We start from the raw sequence: 15,319 nt of genomic DNA on the forward strand, positions 1-15,319 counted from the left end.
GTGTGAACCAACAGATAGTTGAGATGAGGATTAGAAAAACCAGACAGGGATTAGTGTGCTCGGCTAGACCTAACACCAGCTTTGCAAATAGAGGCAGAAGGACCATTTTGACATTAGGCGGCAGAAAAAGCAGAATAGACTTTGTTCGCCGTGCTGCCTGAGTGATGGCAACACAAAATGACGGCGGAGCACAAGATGGCGGGTCGCTTCGATCGCGATCGGAAATTGAAGTTCCTCAGACCCTCCTTTTGCCAGAACTCAGGCAAGATAGATTCATGTTAATCTGAGTCAATGTCGATAGCCATGAGGTCATCGAGCTGTTGCTGTAACATCATTCTTATGTTTTCTGTTCTTGGCGATTTGGGCTTAGGGATGCACATAGTAGCACATAGGTCACATGATTGTATGACATAATTTCGAAAGACAAAATTTCGACCTACAAAAATATCGCAACAAAAATATCGTGGTCAAGAATATCGACATCCTATCTACAACATTGTAAGTACAAAAATATCGATAATTTAATATCGATATCAAAAATATCGTAATTCAAAAATATCGGGTTTTTTTTAGTTTAAAAATATATGTAAAATAAACCAAATAATACTTATAAATCAAACAAACATAATTAAATATATTGTATAATATGTAAAATTTATAATAAATATATATAATTAAATGAAACTTTAATTAAACATATATATAATATATAATATATACACTTACTTAATAATTACTTTTAATAATAATTTCTGTAACATATAAAGTATTAAATATTTATTTAAATTACCAATACATCTATACACATAAAACAATAACATTAATAAATATTAAATAATTACATATAGCAAATAATAATCAATAATTTTAATTTGAATACTTTTTATTATTAATTATATATTACAATAGCTAAAATATTACAAAACATATTTAATATCAGACACAATAAAACTACTAGTCCAACTTCAACAAAAACAACAGTAAGGAAAATGTTGGATAGCGTAAGGGGTAAAAATATCTATTCCAACTCCCGAGAGTGCAACAGTAGGGAAAACATTGGATAGCGTAGGAGTAAAAATTACTATTCCAACTCCAAAGAGTGCAACAGTAGGGAAAGCGTTGGATAGCGTAGGGGTAAAAATTACTATTCCAACTCCAGAGAGTGCAATAGTAGGGAAAGTGTTGGATAGCGTAATGGTAAAAATTACTATTCCCACTCCAGAGAGTGCAATAGTAGGGAAAGTGTTGGATAGCGTAATGGTAAAAATTACTATTCCAACTCCAGAGAGTGCAATAGTAGGGAAAGTGTTGGATAGCATAAGCGTAAAATTTACTATTCCCACTCCAGAGAGTGCAATAGTAGGGAAAGTGTTGGATAGCGTAAGGGTAACATTTACTATTCCCACTCCAGAGAGTGCAACAGTATAGAAAACGTTGGATAGCGTAGGGGTAAAAATAACTATTCCAACTCCAAAGAGTGCAACAGTAGGGAAAACATTGGATAGCGTAGGGGTAAAAATTACTATTCCAACTCCAAAGAGTGCAATAGTAGGGAAAGTGTTGGATAGCGTAAGGGTAAAATTTACTATTCCCACTCCAGAGAATGCAATAGTAGGGAAAGTGTTGGATAGCGTAAGGGTAAAAATTACTATTCCAACTCCAGAGAGTGCAATAGTAGGGAAAGTGTTGGATAGCGTAAGGGTAAAATTCACTATTCCCACTCCAGACAGTGCAACAGTAGAGAAAAGGTTGGATAGCGTAGGGGTAAAAATTACTATTCCAACTCAAAAGAGTGCAACAGTAGGGAAAGCGCTGGATAGCGTAGGGGTAAAAATTACTATTCCAACTCCAGAGAGTGCAACAGTAGGGAAAGCGCTGGATAGCGTAGGGGTAAAAATTACTATTCCCACTCCAGAGAGTGCAACAGTATAGAAAACGTTGGATAGCGTAGGGGTAAAAATAACTATTCCAACTCCAAAGAGTGCAACAGTAGGGAAAACATTGGATAGCGTAGGGGTAAAAATTACTATTCCAACTCCAGAGAGTGCAATAGTAGGGAAAGTGTTGGATAGCGTAAGGGTAAAATTTACTATTCCCACTCCAGAGAATGCAATAGTAGGGAAAGTGTTGGATAGCGTAAGGGTAAAAATTACTATTCCAACTCCAGAGAGTGCAATAGTAGGGAAAGTGTTGGATAGCGTAAGGGTAAAATTCACTATTCCCACTCCAGACAGTGCAACAGTAGAGAAAAGGTTGGATAGCGTAGGGGTAAAAATTACTATTCCAACTCAAAAGAGTGCAACAGTAGGGAAAGCGCTGGATAGCGTAGGGGTAAAAATTACTATTCCAACTCCAGAGAGTGCAACAGTAGGGAAAGCGCTGGATAGCGTAGGGGTAAAAATTACTATTCCCACTCCAGAGAGTGCAACAGTATAGAAAACGTTGGATAGCGTAGGGGTAAAAATAACTATTCCAACTCCAAAGAGTGCAACAGTAGGGAAAACATTGGATAGCGTAGGGGTAAAAATTACTATTCCAACTCCAGAGAGTGCAATAGTAGGGAAAGTGTTGGATAGCGTAAGGGTAAAATTTACTATTCCCACTCCAGAGAATGCAATAGTAGGGAAAGTGTTGGATAGCGTAAGGGTAAAAATTACTATTTCAACTCCAGAGAGTGCAATAGTAGGGAAAGTGTTGGATAGCGTAAGGGTAAAATTCACTATTCCCACTCCAGACAGTGCAACAGTAGAGAAAAGGTTGGATAGCGTAGGGGTAAAAATTACTATTCCAACTCCAAAGAGTGCAACAGTAGGGAAAGCGCTGGATAGCGTAGGGGTAAAAATTACTATTCCAACTCCAGAGAGTGCAACAGTAGGGAAAGCGCTGGATAGCGTAGGGGTAAAAATTACTATTCCCACTCCAGATAGTAAAACAGTTGGGAAAGCACTAGATAGCATAGTGATTCTATTAACATTATAACCAAATCAATAATTTCTTATAAAAAAATTGCATGTTAACAATGTTTTAAAAAAAAACAATATTATTAAATACCAATTATGTAAAATAAATATTTAAATAAATAAATTTAAATTACATCCCACACTATTCCCCCTTTAACACACAACACACTACACATAAAAATTAACATAATTAATTTAATTATGAATTAATCACTTAATAAAATTAAATCACCAATTAATTACTAATTAACAATTAATTAATTAACTATAACAATAAATAAATATTATTAATAAACTAATTATAATTTATATAATTAACCAAATAATAAAGTAATTTTACAATTATTAATTAATTAAAAATTAATTAATCTATTAATCAAATTAATTACCAATTATTAATTGATTACCAATTAATTAATCATAAATACCAATGAAACAATACATATTAATTCATTAATTATAATTACATTACTTCCCACCCTATTCCCCTATAAACCCACAACCCACTACACATTAAAATTCACATAATTAATTTAATTATCAATTAATCACTTAATAAAATTAAATCACCAATTAATTACTAATTAACAATTAATTAATTAACAATAAATAAATATTAATAATAAAATAATTATAATGTATATAATTAACCAATTAATAAAATATTTGTACAATTAATAATTAATTAACAATTAATTAATCAATTAATTACCAATTATTAATTAATTACCAATTAATTATTCATAAATACCAATTAAACAATACATATTAATTCATTAATTATAATTAAATTACTTCCCACCCTATTCCCCTATAAACCCACAACCCGCTCTGATACTAAAACGCTAAATTAAATGTAAAATAATTATAAATCTCTAAACATTTATTTTTAAATGTATTAAAATACATTACAATAATCTTTAACATACAAATAAAATACATATTAAATGACATTACACTAAATAAATATCGATATTATTGACATCGAAATTTTTACTTACGATATTACTTACATCGATATTGATTACTTCGATATTATTAACTTCGATATTACTTACCTTGGGATCGATATTCTGTCCATCGATATTCTTGACTTCGATATTCTGTACCTACGATATTAAAAACACGATATTATTGTAGGTCGAAATTTAAAAGTCGATATTTTGGCTAAACACCAGGTCACATATGGCGGGACCACAGTGCATGCAAAGGTAACAGGAGAAAATAATGGTCAAAATTATTCCGAGAAATGTCAATGCTTTCCAACCCCATTTGGACAGTAGTCCCCAAAACCACTCCGAAAAGGACCAATCTCCTTCGTCCTGGTGAATCGACTCAGAGATTATGTGCAACTTGGAGATAGCTTGGTATACTGTCGGAGCGTCATTAGGTATGAAAATACAGCAACTTGACCCGATCTATTTGCACACTCCACCACGATCTGCAAGAACAAAATCTAAGGCAACTCGATTTTGTAAAGTCATAAGACGGTCCACCTGTAGTTCTGCCGTGATATTACTTAAGGCTCCTACAGTGATGTCTATTGTGGTCTCTACGACACGGACTAGTTGCCTTATATTTCTGCTGTTGGCCATTGGACCCCAAAAAGGAAGAAATCCTTTGAGGAAATCTCCTCCCTCTTGTCCTGCTGTGTCTTTCGAATCAATAATCCCTCTGCCATATCTGTTTCGATGATAGTTTGCAGAAGCGGTGTATGTAGGGGGGAGAAGGAAAGCTATATAGCAGGTGCCAGAAAAACCCATGGGTAACCATGTGTAAGCTCTATTGTGGCAGATAAAATACGTACCCTGAGACGGCACTAAAGGAGGTGAGTTCTGAGAGGAATAAACGTACGTGTGAGAACAGTTATTTCTTTGTATGGTGTCGGAAGAGCGATCATTAATTTGTAGACAGAAATTTCCCTTATGAGGAATCGTCCAAATTGGCGGAGATTTTCTTTGTTTGACCTTCTCACAAAGACTAGAGACATAATGGGTGACTTTCCAGTTTGTATATGCTTTTCTTTCATCAATGGAAATTTTACTATTTTCCATGATTTTAGCCATAGCTACCATTCCCTTAATTAATGAGCTATGACTAAAATCTGGACCACCAATATATGAACTAATGGATCGTCTGAACTTACTTTGGTAGGCATTGGAGAAAATGACAAAATAAGCCCAAGCGGAACCCTCATAAGAGAACGGGAGAACCAAATATGGCATTCCTTTCTCTGTGGTATGTGGCATAAGTCCAACAGTCAGTCGTATTGACCACTAACTGGTGTTGATGTAACAACTGAACAAAAGAATTGTTGTAATATTCAGTTCTTCTAATGAGTTCATGTTGAGGAAGGGTATGAAAGAGATGTGGAGAGACAGTAGAAGAAGACGAAGAGGAAGAAGGAGAGACAACTTTTTGCTGCAGAGCATAAACAATCCAACCGATAAACGCCAAAACAATACACAATAATATACATTGATTTACAGGATTCTTTCTTCATTCCATCCTTTCTCTCTCTTTTGTCTTGTGTAGTTTCCATCTTTCTAATGGATGCTCATGGCAATCTTCCTTGATCACTCAATTATGATTATCTGCCGTCCTATGACACTGCAAGTCCTGCAGACCTATTGCACTACTCAGGTCACAATTAAGACTCCTACCGTGACCCTGCAATCGGGACAGAACACTACACAAGAGAGAGAAAAAAATCTTAAGTGTTCTTTTGTCTAGGTCTCAGATTGGATCGTTCCTTTCCAGGAGTGCTCTGATTTTGAAACAATGTTCGTGGATTGATTGTATCTAATCGACAATGCGATGGTATTGCTTCCTGTAGAATATCGTTGTCTTCTTTCTCAGACAGTGTCCCATTCAGGCGTGCATCACTAAAGGGTACGAATCGTGGAACCTTCTCGCCACCAATGCCTCTACGCACCCATTGATCGTAAGGTAAGGGCAAAGGCACTTTCTTGCAATGCACGCCGTGAATCCAATTCTTTTTTCCTTCGACTTTAACTGCTGTTCTCGTGGTGAGCAAAACCATTCGGGGCTCTCTCCATCTGGGCTCCAAATTTCTCGTTCTTTGGAAATTCTTGGTGCAGACCCAGTCACCTGGTCGTATGGAATGACCTGGGTCTGCGGAAGCCTCTGGTAAAGCACTCTGAACCTGTTGATGGAGAACACGCAATTTAGTCGTAAGCTCATGCAAAAAGTCAATCAACATTGGATATGGCAAGTCTGAGTATTTCTTAGGGCGAGGGACTCCCCATACATTGGCCGGGCGTCCAAAAACCACTTCGTAAGGGCTAAGTCCCAAACGAAAGTGTACTGCAGTTCTGGTGGATAGTAAAGCTAATGGCAAAGCATCGGGCCAATTGAGTCCTGTACTAGCCTGAACCTTTGCTAATTTTAACTTCAATGTACCGTTGTAGCATTCCACTAAACCCGCTGATTGTGGATGATTTGCCGCATGGAACTTTTGCTTGATACCAAGACCCGCACAAACTTTCTGCATGACTTGGCCAACAAATTCGCTCCCATTGTCACTCCAGACAATGCGCGGCAAACCGAACATAGGGAAAAATTCTTTCAGTAGAACTTTAGCTGTGGATAAAGCTGTGTTGTCTTTTAGAGGGTATGCTTCAATCCATCTTGAAAAGGCGCATACTACCACCAGAACATATTTGAGGTTGTTGCATCGCTCCATATGAATATAACCGATCTGCAACACCTCAAATGGATATGTTGGAGGAGCGAAGTGACCTGCTGGAGTTGGGGTTCCCTTTCCCGGATTGTACATTAAACAAACAATACAATGTTTCACTATATTGTCTGTACATTTTGGGATTTGTTCATTTCGCCACACTGGAGCTAGAAGTTTGCATATACCTTTTGCACTTAAGTAGGCTGGACCATGCGCCATAGTAACCACTGGGAGCACATAGGCATCTGGTAACAGCCAACGTTGGTGTTCAGATAATTCCACCCAACAACCCATCTCATCCAACATTCCTGTACTTTTTCTCCACTTACTCAACTCTTTCTCCGTAGCCTCTTTCTGAATCGCTTGTACACTTTCCACTGTATCCTCATACATTCCTCTCTCTCTAACCCAATTTGCAGGACCCGCCACATACATGCGACTTGTTGCATCTCTCGCTGTCTTTTTCGCTATTTCATCGGCAAATGCATTTCCTCGACCAACGTCATCTGTAATCTTTTTGTGTGCACTACACTTTACAATCGCTATTTGGGTGGGTAAGGCAATTGATTCAAGGAGATCAGTTACTAACTGACCATGTTGTATTTTAGCGCCATGTGAAGTGAGAAATCCACTTTCCTTCCAAAGACGCCCAAAGCTGAACGCTACACCAAAGGCATATTGGCTGTCGGTGTACACGTTCACTCTCTTCCCTTTCGACAATACACACGCTCTTGTTAAAGCTATCAATTCTGCTGCTTGAGCTGAATTATGTCTAATACGTGCTGTTTCCACAACTGTATGCAAAGTAGTCACAGCATAGGCTGAAACTGTCTCTCCATTAGGCATTTTAAAACAAGAACCATCTACCCATAGAGTTCCATCCGGATTCTCTAACGGTGTGTCTTTCAAGTCAATTCTTCCTTTTGTCTCTTCTTCAGTACGAGAGAAACAATCATGTTGCTCCTCAACACTTTTCTCTTCTGGAAGGGGCAACAGAGTGGCTGGATTTAGGGTATTACATCGTTTGATGTGTATGTGACTAGCCAACAGTGTCAGCTCGTATCCAGTTAGACGAGCGCTCGTAAGATGCTGTGTTTTCGTTCTATTTAGTAAGGTATCCACTGCATGTGGTACCATGACAATGAGAGTGTTATCCAACACTACTTCAGCAGACTGTCGAATAGAAATTGCTGCTGCTGCTGTCGCTTTGAGGCAACTAGGCAATGCTTTAGCTACTGGGTCTAACGTAGCCGAAAAATAGGCACATGGCCGCTGTTTGTCTCCAAATCGCTGTGTCAAAACTGACAACGCACAACCTTCTCTCTCGTGAACATAGAGCGTAAAAGGCTTACTGTAATCAGGAGTACCCAATACAGGAGCGGAACACAGAGCAATACGTAAATTGGAAAAACTCTTTTGGCACTCATCAGTCAATGGAAGGAGATGAGGCGTATCTTTCCAAGTGAGGGCCAACAGAGGTTTGGCTATCAGAGAGAAGTTAGGGATCCATTGCCTACAATAAGAGGTGATACACAGAAAGGCACGTACCTCCCTTTGTGTGGATGGCACAGACATTTGCGTAATCGCCTGAATTCGTTCTGGCGTTAATCGTCGTCCCTCCTTTGATAGGAGATGACCCAAGTAGGTAACCTCTCTACGAACATATTGTAGTTTGGAAGGTGAAACCTTATGATTCAGATCAAACAAATGGTGTAACAATGCAACAGTGACATTTTTGCGAATCTCTTCTGAATCAGCAGCTATTAACAAGTCATCCATATATTGGATAAGAGCAGCGCCAGACGGCAAATTAAAAGTATCAAGATGACTTTTTAAAGCTTGGCTGTAAATAGAGGGACTTTCACAATAGCCTTGAGGTGCGCGCTTAAACCGGAAGCTTCGGCCTCCAAGAGAGAAGCCAAAAATGTCCCTACTCTCTTCTACAATAGGAATACTAAAGAAGGCATTCTTTAGATCGATAACAGAAAACCAGGTCGGTGTAGAAGGTATCATTGTCAACAAAGCAGTAATATCTGATACTACTGGAAACTGCGGCACAACAATTTTGTTTACCTCCCGGAGATCAATCACAAAACGATATACAGGGGGCTTAGAAGGATCAGTGCGTTTAAGAACAGGAAGAATAGGACTCTTGCATGTGTTACCTCTTGTTTCTTCAACCACACACTTCTGAATTAAGTCATGAATGATTTCCAAAAGCGCTTTTTCACCTTCAGTGGAAATTCTATACTGCGGAATACGCGTCAATTGAACATTAGGCTTAAGAGTGACAACATAAGGTGGAATCTCAAGACAACCCACATCGTTCGGACCCGTGGCCCAAAGTGTTGCTGGAAGAGAAAGCAATTCAGGTGGAAACTGATCTTTGGACAAATACATTGGAAAAATCAGTTTCTGTCCTAAAGTAAGATGTACACCAGAAGGAGAACAATATATCGTAGCATGCATTCTTGTCAATATATCTAAGCCCAACAGATTCTCACCACAACCATTCGTCAAGAGAAGTGGAGCTTCCAAGTCATAAGGGCCAATTGTAATAGGCAAAGGGCAAGAAACTGGGTTACGAACAGGGGCGCCAGAGAATCCTACAGAAACATTTGTTAAGCCAGACAAAGGTGCCCCAGGGAGTTTAGAATGAATGATAGAACTTCTCATCGCCCCAGTATCTAGAAGAAATGGCTCTGAAACACCCATTGTAGTGACGTTAACATAAGGTCCATTCTGATCTACTGGAACTGACACAACTCCCTTACTTTGTCCATGGCTGTCCTAGTTAGTGTGAAGATTCTCATTTCCGTTTTCAATATAATGATCTTCATTATAATATTGCGTAGACCTAACATTTTGCTGATCAAAATAGTTCACAGAATTTGGAGAAGGAAGGACACGCTGTTGTTGAGTCAACACACCTCGACCTCTACCTCTGTTTGCTGACTGGAGGCCAGCACGACCTCGTGGAGCAGATAATGCTCCATTGCGTTGCAATAAAACTGGACAACTATTCTTAAAATGACCTTCTTCTCTACAATAGGCACATTGATTAGGTCCTAACAAAGGTCGCGGAATATATGACTCAGGTTTTTGATACACTCTCTGAAACTGCGGAGGCTGTTGAGACTGAAACTGAACATAGCGAGGAGGATAAGCTTGTTGCAAGAGAACCTTCGTTTTTAATTCTTTCGTCTCTTTCTCTTGCTTTTCCTTCTCTTCTTTATATCTATTTTCATAACATTGTGCAGTAGCCAATATCTGGGCAGAAGAAGAAACAGCCCATGAACTTTCGGAGTCTTTCAATTAGTGTGACAGCTCAGGAAGCAAATTAAATACAAATTTGTCCACAAATAATCGCTGTCCACCCGCTGTAGCCATATATTGACCACTGTGATCGATAAATGTCTCCTCAAAATGAGTAAAGAAATCAGAGACACTTTCATCTTTCTTTTGTTTGCATGCTGCTAGTTTATCCCAGTTAACTCTCAAGGCAGGCATCATAGTTTTCATTAATGTAATAATTCTACCAGGGAGTTCCGAAATCAAAGCTTCGGGTTTTGCACCACCCACTTGGTCTCTATCTGTGGTAGTTATAACATCCCAAGTAGCACCTAATTCTTGTACGTGATTCTCCTTACGAATCTTAGCCCATATTGTCTGTGGGACTACATTTCCCATCAACATGTCGATATCAGCTAAATTCATGATGCAAGCATCTACTGTCTGTGATAACTCTTTGTAATAACCTGCAGGGTTCTTACGAGGATCTGGTAGAGTCTGCTTAAGGGCCAAGACTTCAGATCGTTTCCATGGAACATGTACCCATATACGCTGAAAATGAGCAGGAATAGCTACATTTGCGCATACTGCTGCAACCTCTTCCTTCCATACTGGAGGAACCTCTCTCATGGGATAGTTTTTCTGTGTCAACCTAACCGACGGATCAGAATCAAGAAAAGCCTGAGAGAACAATAAGGATCTATAAGAAATAAGTGTCCTTACAGCTTTCTCAACCTTGGGACCTACAATAAGTCCTTTATCAAAATCAGTCTGAACATCTAACAGATCTTGTGAGATCGGACTTGAATTCACATCTTCCCATTCCTTAATGAGAGTATCGCACATTGTATTAAAAACATATCTTTGCGTAGGCGCATTCCATTGTGAGAAAGTATGCATAATATCGGACACACTGTATTGAGGACCCTTCTTGATCCATTTACGTGCGAGAAAGTCTAATCTTTCTCGTTCTTCAAAATCTGGGAACTGACTACGAGACTGTCTTTCAGCAAAAGCCGGAGACACACTTAAAGCTCCATAGAAAGGAGATAGAATACCAGTGACAGTGTCTGTGAGACATTTACGTACAGACGGAGAATTATACATAAGAATTGGAGACAAAGTATTAGGAGAACTGACAGGAGAAGAACCGATAATTGCAGGAGGAGCAGAAGGCAAAGGAGATCTAAGATCAGGAGATGAGGGCAAGAAGTTGAAGTTAATGGTTACACTGGCGGAGGCGGTAATACTGGAGGAAGCAAATGCGCAAGAGCCGGAACAGGCGGAGGTACCGCTGGCGGCTGAACAGGCTGTAATAATTGGGGTGCATTAGCACTTTGTGCATAGGGCGGAGGCAACCGCAATAAATGGGACATTAGGGGATCTTCTTCTATATCTTTCTTGTTTTCAGAAGGGGAAACAGGCAACACCGGATAGCATTTATCTATCGCCATTTGATGCTGTCTCTCTGAAATTTCAGTCGCATTATCAATTTCATCATCTTTGAATTGTTGAGCAGCCTGTATGATCGTCATACCCTGTGCTTTCCTATCTCGTTTTCCTTGCTTAATTTCTTTCTGTTTGGTCTCCTTACGCCAAAGGCGGAAAGAGTCAAACATTGCCGGCCGGGCTTTGCTTTTGAATAGAACTGCTTCCAAATTATCTAGCACATCGGGATCAAAGCTACCATTTTCTGGCCATTTTAGAACACCATCTTTCTTCGTGTATCGGGTCCATGCCTCGTTCAAGGCAATGGGGCCAACACCATGTTTCGAATAGAGCTCATATGTGGGAGTTCCAACTGAAGGAATCGGACAAGAGTCCTCAAGTCGGGAATCCCTATTACAACCAAAACAACAAAATTTTCCAAACTTATTCAGGCCAGGCATCTCACGATTTTACCTGACTGTTCACAAATGTCAAGGGAGTAAAACTCAGTTTACGCAGCACAAATGCACTTACCCTTGGTTTCGGCTATTGCAATAGTCGATAAATGCTAAGAAAACAAAGGACAAAAATTGTGGGCGCGACCCACGAACATACTTAACTAAGGACGTCTTCTCACACCAACAGAGGCTCGTCTATTGTCTCGCCTTACCATACATCATCAAAGAAAGGGCCAAAGCAGGGCAGCAGTCAGGGCAGCGGTTGTTAGTAGCCGTCAGGAAGGAGTAACCGCGCTGCAAAAGACCTTCGGACCACTTTCGACATACACAGGTCGCTTGATGTGGCTCACGAACCCTCCGGAATTTTCTTGCGGGGTTCCTCACGACCTTCAGGCAGAGCTGGTACCACTGAAGCCGCCCAACATTGGGCGCCAGTTGAAGAACCAGAACCTTTTGGACCTGGCGGCGCAGGGTACGCCTTAATCTCCAGGGTTTCTCCTGCTCAGCTACACAGAGACACGGGACACTCTGTTAGGCGTTAGAAGATCAGATTTATTAGCTGCAGCTAGTACAGTTTTCCCAGAAGTACACAAGGTAGGTTCTCAGGAGACTGCCACTTCACCCTGTGGCGCACAAACTTTTATACCATATAGATAACATATTCATTAACCAAGTATACACCCAGTAAATACAAGAAAGAGCCAATAAGGAAAGTTGAAAAACAGGACAGAACCAATAGGAGAGATTTGAAAACAAAAGTGTCAGATGACTCGAAGAAACCTCTCCTCCAACTGTGTTTGTCACTCCTCCCTCAAACTAATTTATTAACAGATTTGTAACAAACTTGCAGGTGGTGAGATACGTTTGTGTGTGTTGGAGGACAGTTGTGAAACGAGAGAATGCTAGCAGAGGACAGTGAAGGCCAGACGATAAGATAAAGTCGGAAAAGAATAGTGTGAACCAACAGATAGTTGAGATGAGGATTAGAAAAATCAGACAGGGATTAGTGTACTCGGCTAGACCTAACACCAGCTTTGCAAATAGAGGCAGAAGGACCATTTTGACACGAGGCGGCAGAAAAAGCAGAATAGACTTTGTTTGCCGTGCTGCCTGAGTGATGGCAACACAAAATGACGGCGGAGCAAGAGATGGCGGGTCGCTTCGATCGTGATCGGAAATTGAAGTTCCTCAGCTCGCCAACAGTAAGTTGACGAGCTCGAGTGTGGAAAATCCAATGCTAGACCACATCCCTGCGAGATTTCTCAACACAGGCGGTCACGGATGATCACTACTGCTCGAGTTTAGAAACCGTCCGTACGCGTTGAGGACGCTGCTGCTTTAGTAGAATTTCTACTCGAGCGGCAGAAAGTAGCAGCACCCTCTTGCACTGTGTGAGATGCCATTTGTGCTAATTTTACAGCACAGGACTAACACCCGGCACTAAAAATTAGTGCAAACGGCGCAAGGTGACTCACTCCACAGCTCGCGGAACTCCAAGTAGCTTGGTGGAGTTTTTTTGTCACTTCGCGGACATCCGCATAGCAGAACTCCGCCCAGGCTTAATCTCTTTCCGTCCATAGGGTCTGAAAGTAGCTGGGCAACATGACTTTCATGCAGCATATATAAAACCTCAAAATATCCATGTTGGTATACAGAATGCAAATGATCAATGAAGATGACTTTAATTTTGTTTTTATCTTGTCACATTTGTGATGTATTCAAAGACAAAAGTTCAATGTCAGGCTATGTCTTCTGACAAATTGCTGCTTATTCTTTTACAATCAAGGTTGGTGTTTACTTTCTTTCTCTGATTGCAATCTTGTAAGATATTGTAAAGTGAAATATGGATTATATGAACATCTTGCCTGACATACAGGGAGTATGGAATGCTGAAGGATGGACATGTTTTTCTAACGCAACAAATTTTAAATATCTGTAAATGAATATTGCAAATATATCAGAAAATATCACTAGATAGGAAAGCACAAATGAGGCACATTTTTGGTAATTCCGAAGTGTGATGGAAACAAAGGTTTTAACAAGATTAGTGCAAATCAAGGCACTTTACTCCTTGATGCACAATGATAATTACTGAAATGCTTTACATTATCTATTGTTTGTGACCTACACAGTCTTCATCAGTAAAGTGACATGTCTGTGCAAATTTGGTGTCTATTGCAATGGAAAATATGCTGCCTGGAAATGGCAGTTAAATACCACACAATGCTTTAGTAATATATTTGTGACAGTATGCTCCAAAACATACTACAGGTTGTACATGGTTCATACCACCCCCATTCAACTCTCACGCTGAACGGGCATGGCCCATTTGCTACACTTGTTCTTTGTATAACACTTAGGGGTATATTCACAAGAACGTGTGATAACTACTGCAAGAGTAGCGTAACACAACTTTCAATATCGCAGCCTATCGCGGGAAAATAACCCCGTGACAACGTGGAATTCACAAGGCGGTACCATGCAACAGTCACCAGATAACCCGCCAAATCTCCGCGTGAAAATCAACACAACGCTGCATAAATGCGAACGCAAAAAAACATGCGATGAGGTCAACTGCGGTACAAAAAGTAGCGAAAACCTGCCACAGGCCTGCAAATCCCACGCGTATGGCGGAACAATGCACCATAAAAACCACAGAAAAAAACCACTAAAAACAATCCAAAGCGCGTAGCAACATGGATGCACCCTGACACAGCGCAGGGGCCAACTCAAACCCCACAACCCCCACAGACTATCAGCAAGGAACAACAGGGTTGGGGAAGGCCAAGGAGAAGAGGGAGAGGAAGACGGGGTGCAGACCGCAGGAAAACAAGACCACCGTCACGGAGGTGACAGAACACTACCAGCAGGTGACCCACTAGCAGACCACCTGGATTGCAGTCGGAGTGCCCAGGAGGCCAATCCAGGAGGCCAATAGGTGCTGGCATGACGTGACTACCTAAACCAGGCACAAACCCGCTGCCAACAGGAAGGCAGCAACGGCTCCCGGAGGTGGCAGTCCAGTGGCACCGGAGGAGCTGAAGGAAACCCAGGCCACAGTCATCAGTGAGGAGACGGTGCAAGGAGTAGGGAGTACGGACACAGCTCGAGAGGACCTGACACAACATCAACAGGGAGTGCCAAGAACAGGCACTGGGGAGATGGGCACAATGGCAAACATTCACAACAAGGTGTAGCACACTGCACACCCACAATCCCCCATGTCCATGAGCCCGATCCCTTTGGCACACTGCAGCACACGCACATATCACAAACAGCACACCCACATTGACGACAACGAGGAACAACGCTCATAGCCGGCACTGGAGAACAGAGGACACAACTGGCTCTGCACATGCACAGAAACATGCCTCCAACATCTGACGGAACCGGAAACTGTGAAATGGAAATGTATGCGTACGACATCACATCTGTCATGTAGACCAAATGTACACTACCCCGCACAAGAATCCAGCACC

The sequence above is a fragment of the Triturus cristatus genome, chromosome 12 (genome assembly GCF_964204655.1).
Source record: "Triturus cristatus chromosome 12, aTriCri1.1, whole genome shotgun sequence".
Classification (NCBI taxonomy): domain Eukaryota; kingdom Metazoa; phylum Chordata; class Amphibia; order Caudata; family Salamandridae; genus Triturus; species Triturus cristatus.